The sequence below is a fragment of the Rhipicephalus microplus genome, unplaced genomic scaffold, assembly GCF_043290135.1.
Source record: "Rhipicephalus microplus isolate Deutch F79 unplaced genomic scaffold, USDA_Rmic scaffold_62, whole genome shotgun sequence".
Taxonomy (NCBI): domain Eukaryota; kingdom Metazoa; phylum Arthropoda; class Arachnida; order Ixodida; family Ixodidae; genus Rhipicephalus; species Rhipicephalus microplus.
Window position 1 is genome coordinate 1,036,837 of NW_027464635.1, and position 19,196 is coordinate 1,056,032.

The 19,196-nt window shown below is 46.4% G+C and overlaps 37 non-coding genes across 37 annotated transcripts; all 37 read right to left on the reverse strand.

Annotated features, from left to right (window-relative positions):
- Positions 1-441: 441 nt before the first annotated feature.
- On the reverse strand, positions 442-515 carry TRNAT-AGU (transfer RNA threonine (anticodon AGU)). Its single transcript has one exon. It is a non-coding gene; the product is annotated as a tRNA-Thr (tRNA).
- A 605-nt stretch (positions 516-1,120) lies between these two features.
- Positions 1,121-1,194, reverse strand: TRNAT-AGU (transfer RNA threonine (anticodon AGU)). Its single transcript has one exon. It is a non-coding gene; the product is annotated as a tRNA-Thr (tRNA).
- Positions 1,195-1,458: 264 nt separating this feature from the next.
- Positions 1,459-1,532, reverse strand: TRNAT-AGU (transfer RNA threonine (anticodon AGU)). Its single transcript has one exon. It is a non-coding gene; the product is annotated as a tRNA-Thr (tRNA).
- Positions 1,533-1,961: 429 nt separating this feature from the next.
- Positions 1,962-2,035, reverse strand: TRNAA-AGC (transfer RNA alanine (anticodon AGC)). The gene has a single exon. It is a non-coding gene; the product is annotated as a tRNA-Ala (tRNA).
- A 265-nt stretch (positions 2,036-2,300) lies between these two features.
- TRNAT-AGU (transfer RNA threonine (anticodon AGU)) lies at positions 2,301-2,374 on the reverse strand. The gene has a single exon. It is a non-coding gene; the product is annotated as a tRNA-Thr (tRNA).
- Positions 2,375-2,640: 266 nt separating this feature from the next.
- Positions 2,641-2,714, reverse strand: TRNAI-AAU (transfer RNA isoleucine (anticodon AAU)). Its single transcript has one exon. It is a non-coding gene; the product is annotated as a tRNA-Ile (tRNA).
- Positions 2,715-2,810: 96 nt separating this feature from the next.
- On the reverse strand, positions 2,811-2,884 carry TRNAT-AGU (transfer RNA threonine (anticodon AGU)). The gene has a single exon. It is a non-coding gene; the product is annotated as a tRNA-Thr (tRNA).
- Positions 2,885-3,150: 266 nt separating this feature from the next.
- Positions 3,151-3,224, reverse strand: TRNAT-AGU (transfer RNA threonine (anticodon AGU)). The gene has a single exon. It is a non-coding gene; the product is annotated as a tRNA-Thr (tRNA).
- A 602-nt stretch (positions 3,225-3,826) lies between these two features.
- Positions 3,827-3,900, reverse strand: TRNAI-AAU (transfer RNA isoleucine (anticodon AAU)). Its single transcript has one exon. It is a non-coding gene; the product is annotated as a tRNA-Ile (tRNA).
- Positions 3,901-4,332: 432 nt separating this feature from the next.
- Positions 4,333-4,406, reverse strand: TRNAT-AGU (transfer RNA threonine (anticodon AGU)). The gene has a single exon. It is a non-coding gene; the product is annotated as a tRNA-Thr (tRNA).
- A 605-nt stretch (positions 4,407-5,011) lies between these two features.
- TRNAT-AGU (transfer RNA threonine (anticodon AGU)) lies at positions 5,012-5,085 on the reverse strand. Its single transcript has one exon. It is a non-coding gene; the product is annotated as a tRNA-Thr (tRNA).
- Positions 5,086-5,690: 605 nt separating this feature from the next.
- Positions 5,691-5,764, reverse strand: TRNAT-AGU (transfer RNA threonine (anticodon AGU)). Its single transcript has one exon. It is a non-coding gene; the product is annotated as a tRNA-Thr (tRNA).
- Positions 5,765-6,028: 264 nt separating this feature from the next.
- TRNAT-AGU (transfer RNA threonine (anticodon AGU)) lies at positions 6,029-6,102 on the reverse strand. Its single transcript has one exon. It is a non-coding gene; the product is annotated as a tRNA-Thr (tRNA).
- A 429-nt stretch (positions 6,103-6,531) lies between these two features.
- On the reverse strand, positions 6,532-6,605 carry TRNAA-AGC (transfer RNA alanine (anticodon AGC)). Its single transcript has one exon. It is a non-coding gene; the product is annotated as a tRNA-Ala (tRNA).
- A 265-nt stretch (positions 6,606-6,870) lies between these two features.
- On the reverse strand, positions 6,871-6,944 carry TRNAT-AGU (transfer RNA threonine (anticodon AGU)). The gene has a single exon. It is a non-coding gene; the product is annotated as a tRNA-Thr (tRNA).
- A 266-nt stretch (positions 6,945-7,210) lies between these two features.
- Positions 7,211-7,284, reverse strand: TRNAI-AAU (transfer RNA isoleucine (anticodon AAU)). Its single transcript has one exon. It is a non-coding gene; the product is annotated as a tRNA-Ile (tRNA).
- A 96-nt stretch (positions 7,285-7,380) lies between these two features.
- TRNAT-AGU (transfer RNA threonine (anticodon AGU)) lies at positions 7,381-7,454 on the reverse strand. The gene has a single exon. It is a non-coding gene; the product is annotated as a tRNA-Thr (tRNA).
- Positions 7,455-7,720: 266 nt separating this feature from the next.
- On the reverse strand, positions 7,721-7,794 carry TRNAT-AGU (transfer RNA threonine (anticodon AGU)). The gene has a single exon. It is a non-coding gene; the product is annotated as a tRNA-Thr (tRNA).
- Positions 7,795-8,058: 264 nt separating this feature from the next.
- TRNAI-AAU (transfer RNA isoleucine (anticodon AAU)) lies at positions 8,059-8,132 on the reverse strand. The gene has a single exon. It is a non-coding gene; the product is annotated as a tRNA-Ile (tRNA).
- A 95-nt stretch (positions 8,133-8,227) lies between these two features.
- Positions 8,228-8,301, reverse strand: TRNAT-UGU (transfer RNA threonine (anticodon UGU)). The gene has a single exon. It is a non-coding gene; the product is annotated as a tRNA-Thr (tRNA).
- A 1,275-nt stretch (positions 8,302-9,576) lies between these two features.
- TRNAT-AGU (transfer RNA threonine (anticodon AGU)) lies at positions 9,577-9,650 on the reverse strand. Its single transcript has one exon. It is a non-coding gene; the product is annotated as a tRNA-Thr (tRNA).
- Positions 9,651-9,745: 95 nt separating this feature from the next.
- Positions 9,746-9,819, reverse strand: TRNAI-AAU (transfer RNA isoleucine (anticodon AAU)). The gene has a single exon. It is a non-coding gene; the product is annotated as a tRNA-Ile (tRNA).
- A 263-nt stretch (positions 9,820-10,082) lies between these two features.
- On the reverse strand, positions 10,083-10,156 carry TRNAS-AGA (transfer RNA serine (anticodon AGA)). Its single transcript has one exon. It is a non-coding gene; the product is annotated as a tRNA-Ser (tRNA).
- A 95-nt stretch (positions 10,157-10,251) lies between these two features.
- Positions 10,252-10,325, reverse strand: TRNAT-AGU (transfer RNA threonine (anticodon AGU)). The gene has a single exon. It is a non-coding gene; the product is annotated as a tRNA-Thr (tRNA).
- A 773-nt stretch (positions 10,326-11,098) lies between these two features.
- TRNAT-AGU (transfer RNA threonine (anticodon AGU)) lies at positions 11,099-11,172 on the reverse strand. Its single transcript has one exon. It is a non-coding gene; the product is annotated as a tRNA-Thr (tRNA).
- A 781-nt stretch (positions 11,173-11,953) lies between these two features.
- On the reverse strand, positions 11,954-12,027 carry TRNAS-AGA (transfer RNA serine (anticodon AGA)). Its single transcript has one exon. It is a non-coding gene; the product is annotated as a tRNA-Ser (tRNA).
- A 95-nt stretch (positions 12,028-12,122) lies between these two features.
- On the reverse strand, positions 12,123-12,196 carry TRNAT-AGU (transfer RNA threonine (anticodon AGU)). Its single transcript has one exon. It is a non-coding gene; the product is annotated as a tRNA-Thr (tRNA).
- A 265-nt stretch (positions 12,197-12,461) lies between these two features.
- TRNAT-AGU (transfer RNA threonine (anticodon AGU)) lies at positions 12,462-12,535 on the reverse strand. Its single transcript has one exon. It is a non-coding gene; the product is annotated as a tRNA-Thr (tRNA).
- A 943-nt stretch (positions 12,536-13,478) lies between these two features.
- TRNAT-AGU (transfer RNA threonine (anticodon AGU)) lies at positions 13,479-13,552 on the reverse strand. Its single transcript has one exon. It is a non-coding gene; the product is annotated as a tRNA-Thr (tRNA).
- Positions 13,553-14,157: 605 nt separating this feature from the next.
- TRNAT-AGU (transfer RNA threonine (anticodon AGU)) lies at positions 14,158-14,231 on the reverse strand. The gene has a single exon. It is a non-coding gene; the product is annotated as a tRNA-Thr (tRNA).
- A 95-nt stretch (positions 14,232-14,326) lies between these two features.
- Positions 14,327-14,400, reverse strand: TRNAT-AGU (transfer RNA threonine (anticodon AGU)). Its single transcript has one exon. It is a non-coding gene; the product is annotated as a tRNA-Thr (tRNA).
- A 940-nt stretch (positions 14,401-15,340) lies between these two features.
- On the reverse strand, positions 15,341-15,414 carry TRNAT-AGU (transfer RNA threonine (anticodon AGU)). The gene has a single exon. It is a non-coding gene; the product is annotated as a tRNA-Thr (tRNA).
- Positions 15,415-16,019: 605 nt separating this feature from the next.
- TRNAT-AGU (transfer RNA threonine (anticodon AGU)) lies at positions 16,020-16,093 on the reverse strand. Its single transcript has one exon. It is a non-coding gene; the product is annotated as a tRNA-Thr (tRNA).
- Positions 16,094-16,358: 265 nt separating this feature from the next.
- TRNAT-AGU (transfer RNA threonine (anticodon AGU)) lies at positions 16,359-16,432 on the reverse strand. Its single transcript has one exon. It is a non-coding gene; the product is annotated as a tRNA-Thr (tRNA).
- Positions 16,433-16,696: 264 nt separating this feature from the next.
- On the reverse strand, positions 16,697-16,770 carry TRNAT-AGU (transfer RNA threonine (anticodon AGU)). Its single transcript has one exon. It is a non-coding gene; the product is annotated as a tRNA-Thr (tRNA).
- A 2,129-nt stretch (positions 16,771-18,899) lies between these two features.
- On the reverse strand, positions 18,900-18,973 carry TRNAT-AGU (transfer RNA threonine (anticodon AGU)). Its single transcript has one exon. It is a non-coding gene; the product is annotated as a tRNA-Thr (tRNA).
- Positions 18,974-19,068: 95 nt separating this feature from the next.
- Positions 19,069-19,142, reverse strand: TRNAT-AGU (transfer RNA threonine (anticodon AGU)). Its single transcript has one exon. It is a non-coding gene; the product is annotated as a tRNA-Thr (tRNA).
- Between the last annotated feature and the right edge of the window lie 54 nt (positions 19,143-19,196).

Genomic DNA, 19,196 nt, shown 5'->3' on the forward strand with positions numbered 1-19,196 from the left:
GCGCCTGCGCAGCGTCTTGTTCAGGCAGTGACACCATCAGAAGTATTTCGAACTTAACTTCGAAAACAAAAAACTGGAGAGATGTTAGTCTTGACTCCCGAAGCACCGGTGAGATTCGAACTCACGATTTTTTGTTTACTAGACAGGCGCTTCAACCACCTAAGCCACGGCGCCTGCGCAGCGTCTTGTTCAGGCAGTGACACCATCAGAAGTATTTCGAACTAAACTTCGAAAACGAAAAAAACTAGAGAGACGTTTGTCTTGACTCTCGAGGCACCGGTGAGATTCGAATCCATTATCTCCTGTTTACTAGACAGGCGCTTTAACTAACTAAGCCACGACACCTACGCAGCCTCTTGTTCAGGCAGTGACACCATCAGAAGTATTTCGAACTAAACTTCGAAAACAAAAAAACTAGAGAGACGTTAGTCTTGACTCTCGAGGCACCGGTGAGATTCGAACTCACGATCTCCTGTTTACTGGACAGGCGCTTTAACTAACTAAGCCACGGCGCCTGCACAGCGTCTTGTTCAGGCAGTGACACCATCAGAAGAATTTCGAACTAAACTTCGAAAACAAAAAACTAGAGAGACGTTTGTCTTGACTCTGGAGGAACCAGTGAGATTCGAACTCACGATCTCCTAATTACTAGACAGGCGCTTTATCTAACTAAGCCACGGCGCCTGCGCAGCGTCTTGTTCAGGCAGTGACACCATCAGAAGTATTTCGAACTTAACTTCGAAAACAAAAAACTGGAGAGATGTTAGTCTTGACTCCCGAAGCACCGGTGAGATTCGAACTCACGATTTTTTGTTTACTAGACAGGCGCTTCAACCACCTAAGCCACGGCGCCTGCGCAGCGTCTTGTTCAGGCAGTGACACCATCAGAAGTATTTCGAACTAAACTTCGAAAACGAAAAAAACTAGAGAGACGTTTGTCTTGACTCTCGAGGCACTGGTGAGATTCGAACTCACGATCTCCTGTTTACTAGACAGGCGGTTTAACCAACTAAGCCACGGCGCCTGCGCAGCGCCTTGTTCAGGCAGTGACACCATCAGAAGTATTTCTAACTAAACTTCGAAAACAAAAAGACTAGAGAGATGTTTGTCTTGACTCTCGAGGCACCGGTGAGATTCGAACTCACGATCTCCTGTTTACTAGACAGGCACTTTAACCAACTAAGCCACGGCGCCTGCGCAGCGTCTTGTTCAGGCAGTGACACCATCAGAAGAATTTCGAACTAAACTTCGAAAACAAAAAAACTAGAGAGACGTTTGTCATGACCCTCGAGGCACCGGTGAGATTCGAACTCACGATATCCTGTTTACTAGACAGGCGCTTTATCTGGAGAAGCTACGGCGCCTGCGCAGCGTCTTGTTCAGGCAGTGACACCATCAGAAGTATTTGGAACTATACTTCGAAAACAAAAACAAGAGAGACGCTAGTCTTCACTCTCGAGGCACCGGTGAGATTCGAACTCACGATCTCCTGTTTACTAGACAGGCGCTTTACCTAACTAAGCCACGGCGCCTGCTCAGCGTCTTGTTCAGGCCGTCACACCATCAGAAGAATTTCAAACTAAACTTCGAAAACAAAAAACTAGAGAGACGGTTGCCTTGACTCTCAAGGCACCGGTGAGATTCGAACTCACGATCTCCTGTTTACTAGACACGCGCTTTAACTAACTAAGCCACGGCGCCTGCGCAGCGTCTTGTTCAGGCAGTCACACTATCAGAAGTATTTCGAGCTAAACCTCGAAATCAAAAGTACTGAAAGTTGGGCGAGTTGGTACTCGATCATGACTTTGCGCAAACACGTACACGGACTCAAGGAAAAATAGGCAAACAACACGGGCGCCCGTGTCGTTTGCCTCTTTTCCTTGAGTCCGTGTACGTGTTTGCGCAAAAAGTCATGAATGTTCGAAAACAAAAAACTAGAGAGACGTTTGCCTTGACTCTCGAGGCACCGGTGAGATTCGAACTCACGATCTCCTGTTTGCTAGACAGGCGCTTTAACTAACTAAGCCACGGCGCCTGCGCAGCGTCGTGTTCAGGCAGTCACACCATAAGAAGTATTTCGAACTATACTTCGAAAACAAGAAAACTAGAGAGACGTTAGTCTTCACTCTCGAGGCACCGGTGAGATCGAACTCTCGATCTCCTGTTTACTAGACATGCGCTTTAACCAACTAAGCCATGGCACCTGCGCAGCCTCTTGTTCAGGCAGTGACACCATCAGAAGTATTTCGAACTAAACTTCGAAAACAAAAAAACTAGAAAGACGTTAGTCTTGACTCTCGAGGCACCGGTGAGATTCGAACTCACGATCTCCTGTTTACTAGACAGGCGCTTTAACCAACTAAGCCACGGCGCCTGCGCAGCGTCTTGTTCAGGCAGTGACACCATCAGAAGTATTTCGAACTATACTTCGAAAACAAAAAAATTACAGAGAAATTTGTCTTGTCTCTCGAGGTACCGGTGAGATTCGAGCTCACTATCTCCTGTTTACTAGACAGGTGAGATAACGAACTAAAACACGGTGACTGCGCAGCATCTTCTTCAGGCAGTGACACCATTAGAAGCATTTTAAATCATACTTCAAAAACAACAAAACTAGAGAGAGGTTTGTCTTGACTCTCGAGGCACCAGTGAGATTCGAACTCACGATCTCCTGTTTATTAGACAGGCGCTTTAACTAACTCAGCCACGGCGCCTGCGCAGCGTTTTTTTCAGGCAGTGACACCATCAGAAGTATTTCGAACTAAACTTCGAAAACAAAAAAACTAGAGAGCCGTGAGTCTCGACTCTCGAGACACCGGTGAGATTCGAACTCACGATCTCCTGTTTACTAGACAGGCGCTTTAACCAACTAAGCCACGGCGCCTGCGCAGCGGGTTGTTCAGGCAGTGACACCATCAGAAGTATTTCTAACTAAACTTCGAAAACAAAAAAAACTAGAGAGATGTTTGTCTTGACTCTCGAGGCACCGGTGAGATTCGAACTCACGATCTCCTAATTACTAGACAGGCGCTTTAACTAACCAAGCCACGGCGCCTGCGCAGCGTCTTGTTCAGGCAGTGACACCATCAGAAGTATTTCGAACTAAGCTTCGAAAACAAAAAACTGGAGAGATGTTAGTCTTGACTCCCGAAGCACCGGTGAGATTCGAACTCACGATTTCCTGTTTACTAGACAGGCGCTTTAACCAACTAAGCCACGGCGCCTGCACAGCGTCTTGTTCAGGCAGTGACACCATCAGAAGTATTTCGAACTAAACTTCGAAAACAAAAAAACTAGAGAGCCGTGAGTCTCGACTCTCGAGACACCGGTGAGATTCGAACTCGCGATCTCCTAATTACTAGACAGGCGCTTTAACTAACCAAGCCACGGCGCCTGCGCAGCGTCTTGTTCAGGCAGTGACACCATCAGAAGTATTTCGAACTAAACTTCGAAAACAAAAAACTTGAGAGACGTTTGTCTTGACTCTCGAGGCACAGGTGAGATTCGAACTCATGATCTCCTGTTTACTAGACAGGCGCTTTAACCAACTAAGCCACGGCGCCCGCGCAGCGTCTCTCTCAGGCAGTGACACCATCAGAAGTATTTCGAACTAAACTTCGAAAACAAAAACTAGAGAGACGTTTGTCTTTACTCTCAAAGCACCGGTGAGATTCGAACTCACGATCTCTTGTTTACTAGGCAGGCGCTTTAACCAACTAAGCCACGGCACCTGTGCAGCGTCATGTTCAGGCAGTGACACCATCAGAAGTATTTCGAACTAAACTTCGTAAACAAAAAACTAGAGAGCCGTTTGTTTTGACTTTCGAGGCACCGGTGAGATTCGAACTCACGATCTCCTGTTCATTAGACAGGCGCTTTAACTAACTCAGCCACGGCGCCTGCGCAGCGTTTTGCTCAGGCAGTGACACCATCAGAAGTATTTCGAACTAAACTTCGAAAACAAAAGTACTGAAAAATAGGCGAGTTGGTATTCGATCATGACTTCTTTGCGCAAACACGTCCACGGACACAAGGAAAAGAGGCAAACAACACGGGCGCCCGTGTTGTTTGCCTCTTTTCCTTGAGTCCGTGTACGTGTTTGCGCAAAAAAGTCATGAATGTTCGAAAACAAGAAACTAGAGAGACGTCAGTCTTGACTCCCGAGGCACTGGTGAGATTCGAACTCACGATCTCCTGTTTACTAGACAGGCGGTTTAACCAACTAAGCCACGGCGCCTGCGCAGCGCCTTGTTCAGGCAGTGACACCATCAGAAGTATTTCTAACTAAACTTCGAAAACAAAAAACTAGAGAGATGTTTGTCTTGACTCTCGAGGCACCGGTGAGATTCGAACTCACGATCTCCTGTTTACTAGACAGGCACTTTAACTGACTAAGCCACGGCGCCTGCGCAGCGTCTTGTTCAGGCAGTGACACCATCAGAAGTATTTCGAACTAAACTTCGAAAACAAAAAACTAGAGAGACGTTTGTCTTGACTCTGGAGGAACCAGTGAGATTCGAACTCACGATCTCCTAATTACTAGACAGGCGCTTTATCTAACTAAGCCACGGCGCCTGCGCAGCGTCTTGTTCAGGCAGTGACACCATCAGAAGTATTTCGAACTTAACTTCGAAAACAAAAAACTGGAGAGATGTTAGTCTTGACTCCCGAAGCACCGGTGAGATTCGAACTCACGATTTTTTGTTTACTAGACAGGCGCTTCAACCACCTAAGCCACGGCGCCTGCGCAGCGTCTTGTTCAGGCAGTGACACCATCAGAAGTATTTCGAACTAAACTTCGAAAACGAAAAAAACTAGAGAGACGTTTGTCTTGACTCTCGAGGCACCGGTGAGATTCGAATCCATTATCTCCTGTTTACTAGACAGGCGCTTTAACTAACTAAGCCACGACACCTACGCAGCCTCTTGTTCAGGCAGTGACACCATCAGAAGTATTTCGAACTAAACTTCGAAAACAAAAAAACTAGAGAGACGTTAGTCTTGACTCTCGAGGCACCGGTGAGATTCGAACTCACGATCTCCTGTTTACTGGACAGGCGCTTTAACTAACTAAGCCACGGCGCCTGCACAGCGTCTTGTTCAGGCAGTGACACCATCAGAAGAATTTCGAACTAAACTTCGAAAACAAAAAACTAGAGAGACGTTTGTCTTGACTCTGGAGGAACCAGTGAGATTCGAACTCACGATCTCCTAATTACTAGACAGGCGCTTTATCTAACTAAGCCACGGCGCCTGCGCAGCGTCTTGTTCAGGCAGTGACACCATCAGAAGTATTTCGAACTTAACTTCGAAAACAAAAAACTGGAGAGATGTTAGTCTTGACTCCCGAAGCACCGGTGAGATTCGAACTCACGATTTTTTGTTTACTAGACAGGCGCTTCAACCACCTAAGCCACGGCGCCTGCGCAGCGTCTTGTTCAGGCAGTGACACCATCAGAAGTATTTCGAACTAAACTTCGAAAACGAAAAAAACTAGAGAGACGTTTGTCTTGACTCTCGAGGCACTGGTGAGATTCGAACTCACGATCTCCTGTTTACTAGACAGGCGGTTTAACCAACTAAGCCACGGCGCCTGCGCAGCGCCTTGTTCAGGCAGTGACACCATCAGAAGTATTTCTAACTAAACTTCGAAAACAAAAAGACTAGAGAGATGTTTGTCTTGACTCTCGAGGCACCGGTGAGATTCGAACTCACGATCTCCTGTTTACTAGACAGGCACTTTAACCAACTAAGCCACGGCGCCTGCGCAGCGTCTTGTTCAGGCAGTGACACCATCAGAAGAATTTCGAACTAAACTTCGAAAACAAAAAAACTAGAGAGACGTTTGTCATGACCCTCGAGGCACCGGTGAGATTCGAACTCACGATATCCTGTTTACTAGACAGGCGCTTTATCTGGAGAAGCTACGGCGCCTGCGCAGCGTCTTGTTCAGGCAGTGACACCATCAGAAGTATTTGGAACTATACTTCGAAAACAAAAACAAGAGAGACGCTAGTCTTCACTCTCGAGGCACCGGTGAGATTCGAACTCACGATCTCCTGTTTACTAGACAGGCGCTTTACCTAACTAAGCCACGGCGCCTGCTCAGCGTCTTGTTCAGGCCGTCACACCATCAGAAGAATTTCAAACTAAACTTCGAAAACAAAAAACTAGAGAGACGGTTGCCTTGACTCTCAAGGCACCGGTGAGATTCGAACTCACGATCTCCTGTTTACTAGACACGCGCTTTAACTAACTAAGCCACGGCGCCTGCGCAGCGTCTTGTTCAGGCAGTCACACTATCAGAAGTATTTCGAGCTAAACCTCGAAATCAAAAGTACTGAAAGTTGGGCGAGTTGGTACTCGATCATGACTTTGCGCAAACACGTACACGGACTCAAGGAAAAATAGGCAAACAACACGGGCGCCCGTGTCGTTTGCCTCTTTTCCTTGAGTCCGTGTACGTGTTTGCGCAAAAAGTCATGAATGTTCGAAAACAAAAAACTAGAGAGACGTTTGCCTTGACTCTCGAGGCACCGGTGAGATTCGAACTCACGATCTCCTGTTTGCTAGACAGGCGCTTTAACTAACTAAGCCACGGCGCCTGCGCAGCGTCGTGTTCAGGCAGTCACACCATAAGAAGTATTTCGAACTATACTTCGAAAACAAGAAAACTAGAGAGACGTTAGTCTTCACTCTCGAGGCACCGGTGAGATCGAACTCTCGATCTCCTGTTTACTAGACATGCGCTTTAACCAACTAAGCCATGGCACCTGCGCAGCCTCTTGTTCAGGCAGTGACACCATCAGAAGTATTTCGAACTAAACTTCGAAAACAAAAAAACTAGAAAGACGTTAGTCTTGACTCTCGAGGCACCGGTGAGATTCGAACTCACGATCTCCTGTTTACTAGACAGGCGCTTTAACCAACTAAGCCACGGCGCCTGCGCAGCGTCTTGTTCAGGCAGTGACACCATCAGAAGTATTTCGAACTATACTTCGAAAACAAAAAAATTACAGAGAAATTTGTCTTGTCTCTCGAGGTACCGGTGAGATTCGAGCTCACTATCTCCTGTTTACTAGACAGGTGAGATAACGAACTAAAACACGGTGACTGCGCAGCATCTTCTTCAGGCAGTGACACCATTAGAAGCATTTTAAATCATACTTCAAAAACAACAAAACTAGAGAGAGGTTTGTCTTGACTCTCGAGGCACCAGTGAGATTCGAACTCACGATCTCCTGTTTATTAGACAGGCGCTTTAACTAACTCAGCCACGGCGCCTGCGCAGCGTTTTTTTCAGGCAGTGACACCATCAGAAGTATTTCGAACTAAACTTCGAAAACAAAAAAACTAGAGAGCCGTGAGTCTCGACTCTCGAGACACCGGTGAGATTCGAACTCACGATCTCCTGTTTACTAGACAGGCGCTTTAACCAACTAAGCCACGGCGCCTGCGCAGCGGGTTGTTCAGGCAGTGACACCATCAGAAGTATTTCTAACTAAACTTCGAAAACAAAAAAAACTAGAGAGATGTTTGTCTTGACTCTCGAGGCACCGGTGAGATTCGAACTCACGATCTCCTAATTACTAGACAGGCGCTTTAACTAACCAAGCCACGGCGCCTGCGCAGCGTCTTGTTCAGGCAGTGACACCATCAGAAGTATTTCGAACTAAGCTTCGAAAACAAAAAACTGGAGAGATGTTAGTCTTGACTCCCGAAGCACCGGTGAGATTCGAACTCACGATTTCCTGTTTACTAGACAGGCGCTTTAACCAACTAAGCCACGGCGCCTGCACAGCGTCTTGTTCAGGCAGTGACACCATCAGAAGTATTTCGAACTATACTTCGAAAACAAAAATCTAGAGAGACGTTAGTCTTGACTCTCGAGGCACCGGTGTGATTCGAACTCGCGATCTCCTGTTTACTACACAGGCGCTTTAACCAACTAAGCCACGGTGCCTGCGCAGCGTCTTGTTAAGGCAGTGACACCATCAGAAGTATTTCGAGCGAAACTTCGTAAACAAAAAACTAGAGAGCCGTATGTTTTGACTCTCGAGGCACCGGTGAAATTCGAACTCACGATCTCCTGTTCATTAGACAGGCGCTTTAACTAACACAGCCACGGCGCCTTCGCAGCGTTTTGCTCAGGCAGTGACACCATCAGAAGTATTTCGAACTATACTTCGAAAACAAAAATCTAGAGAGACGTTAGTCTTGACTCTCGAGGCACCGGTGAGATTCGAACTCACGATCTCCTGTTTACAAGACGGGCGCTTTAACCAACTAAGCCACGGCGCCTGTAGCGTCTTGTTCAGGCAGTGACACCATCAGAAGTATTTCGAAGTACACTTCGAAAACAAAAAACTAGAGAGACGTTTGTCTTGACTCTCGAGGCACCGGTGAGATTTGAACTCACGATCTCCTGTTTACTAGACAGGCGTTTCAACTAACTAAGCCACGGCGCCTGCAGCGTCTTGTTCAGGCAGTGACACCATCAGAAGTATTTCGAACTATACTTCGAAAACAAAAAACTAGAGAGACGTTAGTCTTGTCTTTCGAGGTACTGGTGAGATTTGAGCTCACTATCTCCTGTTTACTAGACAGGTGAGATAAAAAACTAAGACACGGTGACTGCGCAGCATCTTCTTCAGGCAGTGACACCATTAGAAGCATTTTAAATTATACTTCGAAAACAAAAAACTAGAGAGACGTTTGTCTTGACTCTCGAGGCACCGGTGAGATTCGAACAAATGATCTCCTGTTTACTAGACAGGCGCTTTAACCAATTAAGCCACGGCGCCCGCGCAGCGTCTCTCTCAGGCAGTGACACCATCAGAAGTATTTCGAACAATACTTCGAAAACAAAAAAAACTAGAGAGCCGTTTGTCTTGACTCTTGAGGCACCGGTGAGATTCGAACTCACGATCTCTTGTTTACTAGACACGCGCTTTAACTAACTGAGCCACGGCGCCTGCGCAGCGCCTTGTTCAGTCAGTGACACCATCAGAAGTATTTCGAACTAAACTTCGAAAACAAAAACTAGAGAGACGTTTGTCTTTACTCTCGAAGCACCGGTGAGATTCGAACTCACGATCTCTTGTTTACTAGGCAGGCGCTTTAACCAAGTAAGCCATGGCGCCTGCGCGTCGTCTTGTTGAGGCAGTGACACCATTAGAAGTATTTCGAACTATACTTCGAAAACAAAAAATTACACAGAAATTTGTCTTGTCTCCGAGGTACCGGTGAGATTCGAGCTCCCTATCTCCTGTTTACTAGACAGGTGAGATAACGAACTAAGACACGGTGACTGCGCAGCATCTTCTTCAGGCAGTGACACCATTAGAAGCATTTTATATAATACTTCAAAAACAAAAAAACTAGAGACAAATATATCTTGACCCTCGAGGCACCGGTGAGATTCGAACTCACGATCTCCTGTTTGCTAGACAGGCGCTTTATCTGGAGAAGCCACGGCGCCTGCGCAGCGTCTTGTTCAGGCAGTGACACCATCAGAAGTATTTGGAACTATACTTCGAAAACAAAAAACTAGAGAGATGCTAGTCTTCACTCTCGAGGCACCGGTGAGATTCGAACTCACGATCTCCTGTTTACTAGACAGGCGCTTTAACCAACTAAGCCACGGCACCTGCGCAGCGTCTTGTTCAGGCAGTCACACCTTCAGAAGTATTTCGAGCGAAACTTCGTAAACAAAAAACTAGAGAGCCGTTTGTTTTGACTCTCGAGGCACCGGTGAGATTCGAACTCACGATCTCCTGTTCATTAGACAGGCGCTTTAACTAACTCAGCCACGGCGCCTGCACAGCGTTTTGCTCAGGCAGTGACACCATCAGAAGTATTTCGAACTAAACTTCGAAAACAAAAGTACTGAAAAATAGGCGAGTTGGTATTCGATCATGACTTCTTTGCGCAAAGACGTCCACGGACACAAGGAAAAGAGGCAAACAACACGGGCGCCCGTGTTGTTTGCCTCTTTTCCTTGAGTCCGTGTACGTGTTTGCGCAAAAAAGTCATGAATGTTCGAAAACAAGAAACTAGAGAGACGTCAGTCTTGACTACCGAGGCACCGGTGAGATTCGAACTCACGATCTCCTGTTTTCTAGACAGGCGCTTTAACTAACTAAGCCACGGCGCCTGCGCAGTGTCTTGTTCAGGCAGTGACACCATCAGAAGTATTTCGAACTAAACTTCGAGAACAAAAAGCTAGAGAGACGTTTGTCTTGACTCTCGAGGCACCGGTGAGATTCGAACTCACGATCTCCTGTTTACTAGACAGGCGCTTTAACCAACTAAGCCACGGCACCTGTGCAGCGTCATGTTCAGGCAGTGACACCATCAGAAGTATTTCGAACTAAACTTCGAAAACAAAAAAATTAGAGAGACGTTAGTCTTGACTCTCGATGCACCGGTGAGATTCGAACTCACGATTTCCTGTTTACTAGACAGGCGGTTTAACCAACTAAGCCACGGCGCCTGCGCAGCGCCTTGTTCAGGCAGTGACACCATCAGAAGTATTTCGAACTAAACTTCGAAAACAAAAAAACTAGAGAGACGTTAGTCTTGACTCTCGAGGCACCGGTGAGATTCGAACTCACGATTTCCTGTTTACTAGACAGGCGGTTTAACCAACTAAGCCACGGCGCCTGCGCAGCGTCTTGTTCAGGCAGTGACACCATCAGAAATATTTCGAACTAAACTTCGAAAACAAAAAACTAGAGAGACGTTTGTCTTGACTCTCAAGGAACCAGTGAGATTCGAACTCACGATCTCCTAATTACTAGACAGGCGCTTTATCTAACTAAGCCACGGCGCCTGCGCAGCGTCTTGTTCAGGCAGTGACACCATCAGAAGTATTTCGAACTTAACTTCGAAAACAAAAAACTGGAGAGATGTTAGTCTTGACTCCCGAAGCACCGGTGAGATTCGAACTCACGATTTTTTGTTTACTAGACAGGCGCTTCAACCAACTAAGCCACGGCACCTGTGCAGCGTCATCTTCAGGCAGTGACACCATCAGAAGTATTTCGAACTAAACTTCGAAAACAAAAAACTAGAGAGATGTTTGTCTTGACTCTCGAGGCACCGGTGAGATTCGAACTCACGATCTCCTGTTTACTAGACAGGCACTTTAACCAACTAAGCCACGGCGCCTGCGCAGCGTCTTGTTCAGGCAGTGACACCATCAGAAATATTTCGAACTAAACTTCGAAAACAAAAAACTAGAGAGACGTTTGTCTTGACTCTCGAGGAACCAGTGAGATTCGAACTCACGATCTCCTAATTACTAGACAGGCGCTTTATCTAACTAAGCCACGGCGCCTGCGCAGCGTCTTGTTCAGGCAGTGACACCATCAGGAGTATTTCGAACTTAACTTCGAAAACAAAAAACTGGAGAGATGTTAGTCTTGACTCCCGAAGCACCGGTGAGATTCGAACTCACGATTTTTTGTTTACTAGACAGGCGCTTCAACCAACTAAGCCACAGCGCCTGCGCAGCGTCTTGTTCAGGCAGTGACACCATCAGAATTATTTCGAACTAAACTTCGAAAACAAAAAAAAACTAGAGAGACGTTTGTCTTGACTCTCGAGGCACCGGTGAGATTCGAACCCATTATCTCCTGTTTACTAGACAGGCGCTTTAACTAACTAAGCCACGGCACCTGCGCAGCGTCTTGTTCAGGCAGTGACACCATCAGAAGTATTTCGAACAATACTTCGAAAACAAAAAAAAACTAGAGAGACGTTAGTCTTGACTCTCGAGACACCGGTGTGATTCGAACAAATGATCTCCTGTTTACTAGACAGGCGCTTTAACCAACTAAGCCACGGCGCCCGCGCAGCGTCTCTCTCAGGCAGTGACACCATCAGAAGTATTTCGAACAATACTTCGAAAACAAAAAAAAAACTAGAGAGCCGTTTGTCTTGACTCTCGAGGCACCGGTGAGATTCGAACTCACGATCTCCTGTTTTCTAGACAGGCGCTTTAACTAACTAAGCCACGGCGCCTGCGCAGTGCCTTGTTCAGGCAGTGACACCATCAGAAGTATTTCGAACTAAACTTCGAGAACAAAAAGCTAGAGAGACGTTTGTCTTGACTCTCGAGGCACCGGTGAGATTCGAACTCACGATCTCCTGTTTACTAGACAGGCGCTTTAACCAACTAAGCCACGGCACCTGTGCAGCGTCATGTTCAGGCAGTGACACCATCAGAAGTATTTCGAACTAAACTTCGAAAACAAAAAAATTAGAGAGACGTTAGTCTTGACTCTCGAGGCACTGGTGAGATTCGAACTCACGATCTCCTGTTTACTAGACAGGCGGTTTAACCAACTAAGCCACGGCGCCTGCGCAGCGCCTTGTTCAGGCAGTGACACCATCAGAAGTATTTCTAACTAAACTTCGAAAACAAAAAACTACAGAGATGTTTGTCTTGACTCTCGAGGCACCGGTGAGATTCGAACTCACGATCTCCTGTTTACTAGACAGGCACTTTAACTGACTAAGCCACGGCGCCTGCGCAGCGTCTTGTTCAGGCAGTGACACCATCAGAAGTATTTCGAACTAAACTTCGAAAACAAAAAACTAGAGAGACGTTTGTCTTGACTCTGGAGGAACCAGTGAGATTCGAACTCACGATCTCCTAATTACTAGACAGGCGCTTTATCTAACTAAGCCACGGCGCCTGCGCAGCGTCTTGTTCAGGCAGTGACACCATCAGAAGTATTTCGAACTTAACTTCGAAAACAAAAAACTGGAGAGATGTTAGTCTTGACTCCCGAAGCACCGGTGAGATTCGAACTCACGATTTTTTGTTTACTAGACAGGCGCTTCAACCAACTAAGCCACGGCGCCTGCGCAGCGTCTTGTTCAGGCAGTGACACCATCAGAAGTATTTCGAACTAAACTTCGAAAACGAAAAAACTAGAGAGACGTTTGTCTTGACTCTCGAGGCACCGGTGAGATTCGAATCCATTATCTCCTGTTTACTAGACAGGCGCTTTAACTAACTAAGCCACAACACCTACGCAGCCTCTTGTTCAGGCAGTGACACCATCAGAAGTATTTCGAACTAAACTTCGAAAACAAAAAAACTAGAGAGACGTTAGTCTTGACTCTCGAGGCACCGGTGAGATTCGAACTCACGATCACCTGTTTACTGGACAGGCGCTTTAACTAACTAAGCCACGGCGCCTGCACAGCGTCTTGTTCAGGCAGTGACACCATCAGAAGTATTTCGAAATATACTTCGAAAACAAAAATCTAGAGAGACGTTAGTCTTGACTCTCGAGGCACTGGTGAGATTCGAACTCACGATCTCCTGTTTACTAGACAGGCGGTTTAACCAACTAAGCCACGGCGCCTGCGCAGCGCCTTGTTCAGGCAGTGACACCATCAGAAGTATTTCTAACTAAACTTCGAAAACAAAAAAACTAGAGAGATGTTTGTCTTGACTCTCGAGGCACCGGTGAGATTCGAACTCACGATCTCCTGTTTACTAGACAGGCACTTTAACCAACTAAGCCACGGCGCCTGCGCAGCGTCTTGTTCAGGCAGTGACACCATCAGAAGAATTTCGAACTAAACTTCGAAAACAAAAAACTAGAGAGACGTTTGTCATGACTCTGGAGGAACCAGTGAGATTCGAACTCACGATCTCCTAATTACTAGACAGGCGCTTTATCTAACTAAGCCACGGCGCCTGCGCAGCGTCTTGTTCAGGCAGTGACACCATGAGAAGTATTTCGAACTTAACTTCGAAAACAAAAAACTGGAGAGATGTTAGTCTTGACTCCCGAAGCACCGGTGAGATTCGAACTCACGATTTTTTGTTTACTAGACAGGCGCTTCAACCAACTAAGCCACGGCGCCTGCGCCGCGTCTTGTTCAGGCAGTGACACCATCAGAAGTATTTCGAACTAAACTTCGAAAACAAAAGAAACTAGAGAGACGTTTGTCTTGACTCTCGAGGCACCGGTGAGATTCGAATCCATTATCTCCTGTTTACTAGACAGGCGCTTTAACTAACTAAGCCACGACACCTGCGCAGCCTCTTGTTCAGGCAGTGACACCATCAGAAGTATTTCGAACTAAACTTCGAAAACAAAAAAACTAGAGAGACGTTAGTCTTGACTCTCGAGGCACCGGTGAGATTCGAACTCACGATCTCCTGTTTACTGGACAGGCGCTTTAACTAACTAAGCCACGGCGCCTGCACAGCGTCTTGTTCAGGCAGTGACACCATCAGAAGTATTTCGAAATATACTTCGAAAACAAAAATCTAGAGAGACGTTAGTCTTGACTCTCGAGGCACCGGTGAGATTCGAACTCACGATCTCCTGTTTACTAGACAGGTGCTTTAACCAACTAAGCCACGGCGCCTGCGCAGCCTGTTGTTCAGGCAGTGACACCATCAGAAGTATTTCGAACCAAACTTCGAAAACAAAAAGCTAGAGAGATGTTTGTCTTGACTCTCGAGGCACCGGTGGGATTTGAACTCAGGATCTCCGGTTTACTAGACAGGCGCTTTAATCAAATAAGCCACGGCGCCTGCGCAGCGTCTTGTTCAGGCAGTGACACCATCAGAAGTATTTCGAACTAAACTTCGAAAACAAAAGTACTGAAAGTTGGGCGAGTTCGTAGTTGATCATGACTTCTTTGCGCAAACACGTACACGGACACAAGGAAAAGAGGCAAGCAACACGGGCGCCCGTGTTGTTTGCCTCTTTTCCTTGTGTCCGTGTACGTGTTTGCGCAAAGAAGTCATGAATGTTCGAAAACAAAAAACTAGGGAGACGTTAGTCTTGACTCCCGAGGCACCGGTGAGATTCGAACTCAGGATCTCCTGTTTACTAGACAGGCGCTTTAACTAACTAAGCCACGGCGCCTGCGCAGCCTGTTGTTCAGGCAGTGACACCATCAGAAGTATTTCGAACTAAACTTCGAAAACAAAAAATTACAGAGGAATTTGTCTTGTCTCTCGAGGTACTGGTGAGATTCGAGCTCACTATCTCCTGTTTACTAGACAGGTGAGATAACGAACTAAGACACGGTGACTGCGCAGAATCTTCTTCAGGCAGTGACACCATTAGAAGCATTTTAAATTATACTTCAAAAACAAAAAAACTTAAAGACGTTTGTCTTGACTCTCGAGGCACCGGTGAAATTCGAACTCACAATCTCCTGTTTACTAGACAGGCGCTTTAACCAACTAAGCCACGGCACCTGTGCAGCGTCATGTTCAGGCAGTGACACCATCAGAAGTATTTCGAACTAAACTTCGAAAACAAAAAAATTAGAGAGACGTTAGTCTTGACTCTCGAGGCACCGGTGAGATTCGAACTCACGATCTCCTGTTTACTAGACAGGTGGTTTAACCAACTAAGCCACGGCGCCTGCGCAGCGTCGTGTTCAGGCAGTGACACCATCAGAAGTATTTCGAACTAAACTTCGAAAACAAAAAACTAGAGAGACGTTTGTCTTGACTCTGGAGGAACCAGTGAGATTCGAACTCACGATCTCCTAATTACTAGACAGGCGCTTTATCTAACTAAGCCACGGCGCCTGCGCAGCGTCTTGTTCAGGCAGTGACACCATCAGAAGTATTTCGAACTTAACTTCGAAAACAAAAAACTGGAGAGATGTTAGTCTTGACTCCCGAAGCACCGGTGAGATTCGAACTCACGATTTTTTGTTTAATAGACAGGCGCTTCAACCAACTAAGCCACGGCGCCTGCGCAGCGTCTTGTTCAGGCAGTGACACCATCAGAAGTATTTCGAACTAAACTTCGAAAACGAAAAAAACTAGAGAGACGTTTGTCTTGACTCTCGAGGCACCGGTGAGATTCGAATCCATTATCTCCTGTTTACTAGACAGGCGCTTTAACTAACTAAGCCACGACACCTACGCAGCCTCTTGTTCAGGCAGTGACACCATCAGAAGTATTTCGAACTAAACTTCGAAAACAAAAAAACTAGAGAGACGTTAGTCTTGACTCTCGAGGCACCGGTGAGATTCGAACTCACGATCTCCTGTTTACTGGACAGGCGCTTTAACTAACTAAGCCACGGCGCCTGCACAGCGTCTTGTTCAGGCAGTGACACCATCAGAAGTATTTCGAAATATACTTCGAAAACAAAAATCTAGAGAGACGTTAGTCTTGACTCTCGAGGCACTGGTGAGATTCGAACTCACGATCTCCTGTTTACTAGACAGGCGGTTTAACCAACTAAGCCACGGCGCCTGCGCAGCGCCTTGTTCAGGCAGTGACACCATCAGAAGTATTTCTAACTAAACTTCGAAAACAAAAAAACTAGAGAGATGTTTGTCTTGACTCTCGAGGCACCGGTGAGATTGGAACTCACGATCTCCTGTTTACTAGACAGGCACTTTAACCAACTAAGCCACGGCGCCTGCGCAGCGTCTTGTTCAGGCAGTGACACCATCAGAAGAATTTCGAACTAAACTTCGAAAACAAAAAACTAGAGAGACGTTTGTCTTGACTCTGGAGGAACCAGTGAGATTCGAACGCACGATCTCCTAATTACTAGACAGGCGCTTTATCTAACTAAGCCACGGCGCCTGCGCAGCGTCTTGTTCAGGCAGTGACACCATGAGAAGTATTTCGAACTTAACTTCGAAAACAAAAAACTGGAGAGATGTTAGTCTTGACTCCCGAAGCACCGGTGAGATTCGAACTCACGATCTCCTGCTTACTGGACAGGCGCTTTAACCAACTAAGCCACGGCGCCTGCACAGCGTCTTGTTCAGGCAGTGACACCATCAGAATTATTTCTAACTAAACTTCGAAAACAAAAAAACTAGAGAGCCGTTTGTCTTGACTCTCGAGGCACCGGTGAGATTCGAACTCACGATCTCTTGTTTACTAGACAGGCGCTTTAACTAACTGAGCCACGGCGCCTGCGCAGCGCCTTGTTCAGCCAGTGAAACCATCAGAAGTATTTCGAACTAAACTTCGAAAACAAAAAACTTGAGACACGTTTGTCTTGACTCTCGAGGCACAGGTGAGATTCGAACTCACGATCTTCCTTGCACTAGACAGGCGCTTTAACTAACTGAGCCACAGCGCCTGCACAGCGTCTTGTTCAGGCAATGACACCATCAGAATTATTTCGAACTAAACTTCGAAAACCAAAAACTAGAGAGAAGTTTGTCTTTACTCTCGAGGCACCGGTGAGATTCAAACTCATGATATCCTGTTTACTAGACAGGCGCTTTAACCAACTAAGCCACGGCACCTGCTCAAATTCTTGTTCAGGCAGTGACACCATCAGAAGTATTTCGAACTAAACTTCGAAAACAAAAAAACTAGAGAGACGTTTGTCTTGACTCTCGAGGTGCCGGTGAGATTCGAACTCACGATCTCCGGTTTACTAGACAGGCGCTTCAACTAACTAAGCCACGGTGCCTGCGCAGCGTCTTGTTCAGGCAGTGACACCATCAGAAGCATTTCGAACTGAACTTCGAAAACAAAAAACTAGAGAGACGTTTGTCTTGACTCTCGAGGCACAGGTGAGATTCGAACTCACGATCTTCCTTGCACTAGACAGGCGCTTTAACTAACTAAGCCACAGCGCCTGCACAGCGTCTTGTTCAGGCAATGACACCATCAGAATTATTTCGAACTAAACTTCGAAAACCAAAAACTAGAGAGAAGTTTGTCTTTACTCTCGAGGCACCGGTGAGATTCAAACTCATGATATCCTGTTTACTAGACAGGCGCTTTAACCAACTAAGCCACGGCACCTGCTCAAATTCTTGTTGAGGCAGTGGCACCATCAGAAATATTTCGAACTAAACTTTGAAAACAAAAAAACTAGAGAGAGGTTTGTCTTGACTCTCGAGGCCCCGGTGAGATTTGAACTCACGATCTCCTGTTTACTAGACAGGCGCTTCAACTAACGAAGCCACGGCGCCTGCGCAGCGTTTTGGTCAGGCAGTGACACCATCAGAAGTATTTCGAACTAAACTTCGAAAACAAAAGTACTGAAAGTTGGGCGAGTTCGTACTCGATCATGGCTTCTTTGCGCAAACACGTACACGGACACAAGGAAAAGAGGCAAACAACACAAGCGCCCGTGTTGTCTGCCTCTTTTCCTTGTGTCCGTGTACGTGTTTGCGCAAAAAAGTCATGAATGTTCGAAAACAAAAAAACTAGAGAGACGTTAGTCTTGACTCCCGAGGCACCGGTGAGATTCCAACTCACGATCTCCTGTTTACTAGACAGGCGCTTTAACTAACTAAGCCACGGCGCCTACGCCGCGTATGGTTCAGTCAGTGACACCATCAGAAGTATTTCGAACTAAACTTCGAAAACAAAAAACTTGAGAGACGTTTGTCTTGACTCTCGAGGCACAGGTGAGATTCGAACTCATGATCTCCTGTTTACTAGACAGGCGCTTTAACCAACTAAGCCACGGCGCCCGCGCAGCGTCTCTCTCAGGCAGTGACACCATCAGAAGTATTTCGAACTAAACTTCGAAAACAAAAACTAGAGAGACGTTTGTCTTTACTCTCGAAGCACCGGTGAGATTCGAACTCACGATCTCTTGTTTACTAGGCAGGCGCTTTAACCAACTAAGCCACGGCGCCTGCGCAGCGTCTTGTTCAGGCAGTGACACCATCAGAAGTATTTCGAACTAAACTTCGAAAACAAAAAAAACTAGAGAGACGTTTGTCTTGACTCTCGAGGCACCGGTGAGATTCGAATCCATTATCTCCTGTTTACTAGACAGGCGCTTTAACTAACTAAGCCACGACACCTGCACAGCCTCTTGTTCAGGCAGTGACACCATCAGAAGTATTTCGAACTAAACTTCGAAAACAAAAAAAACTAGAGAGACGTTAGTCTTAACTCTCGAGGCACCGGTGAGATTCGAACTCACGATCTCCTGTTTACTGGACAGGCGCTTTAACTAACTAAGCCACGGCGCCTGCACAGCGTCTTGTTCAGGCAGTGACACCATCAGACGTATTTCGAACTATACTTCGAAAACAAAAATCTAGAGAGACGTTAGTCTTGACTCTCGAGGCACCGGTGAGATTCGAACTCATGATCTCCTGTTTACTAGACAGGCGCTTTAACCAACTAAGCCACGGCGCCTGCGAAGCCTGTTGTTCAGGCAGTGACACCATCAGAAGTATTTCGAACCAAACT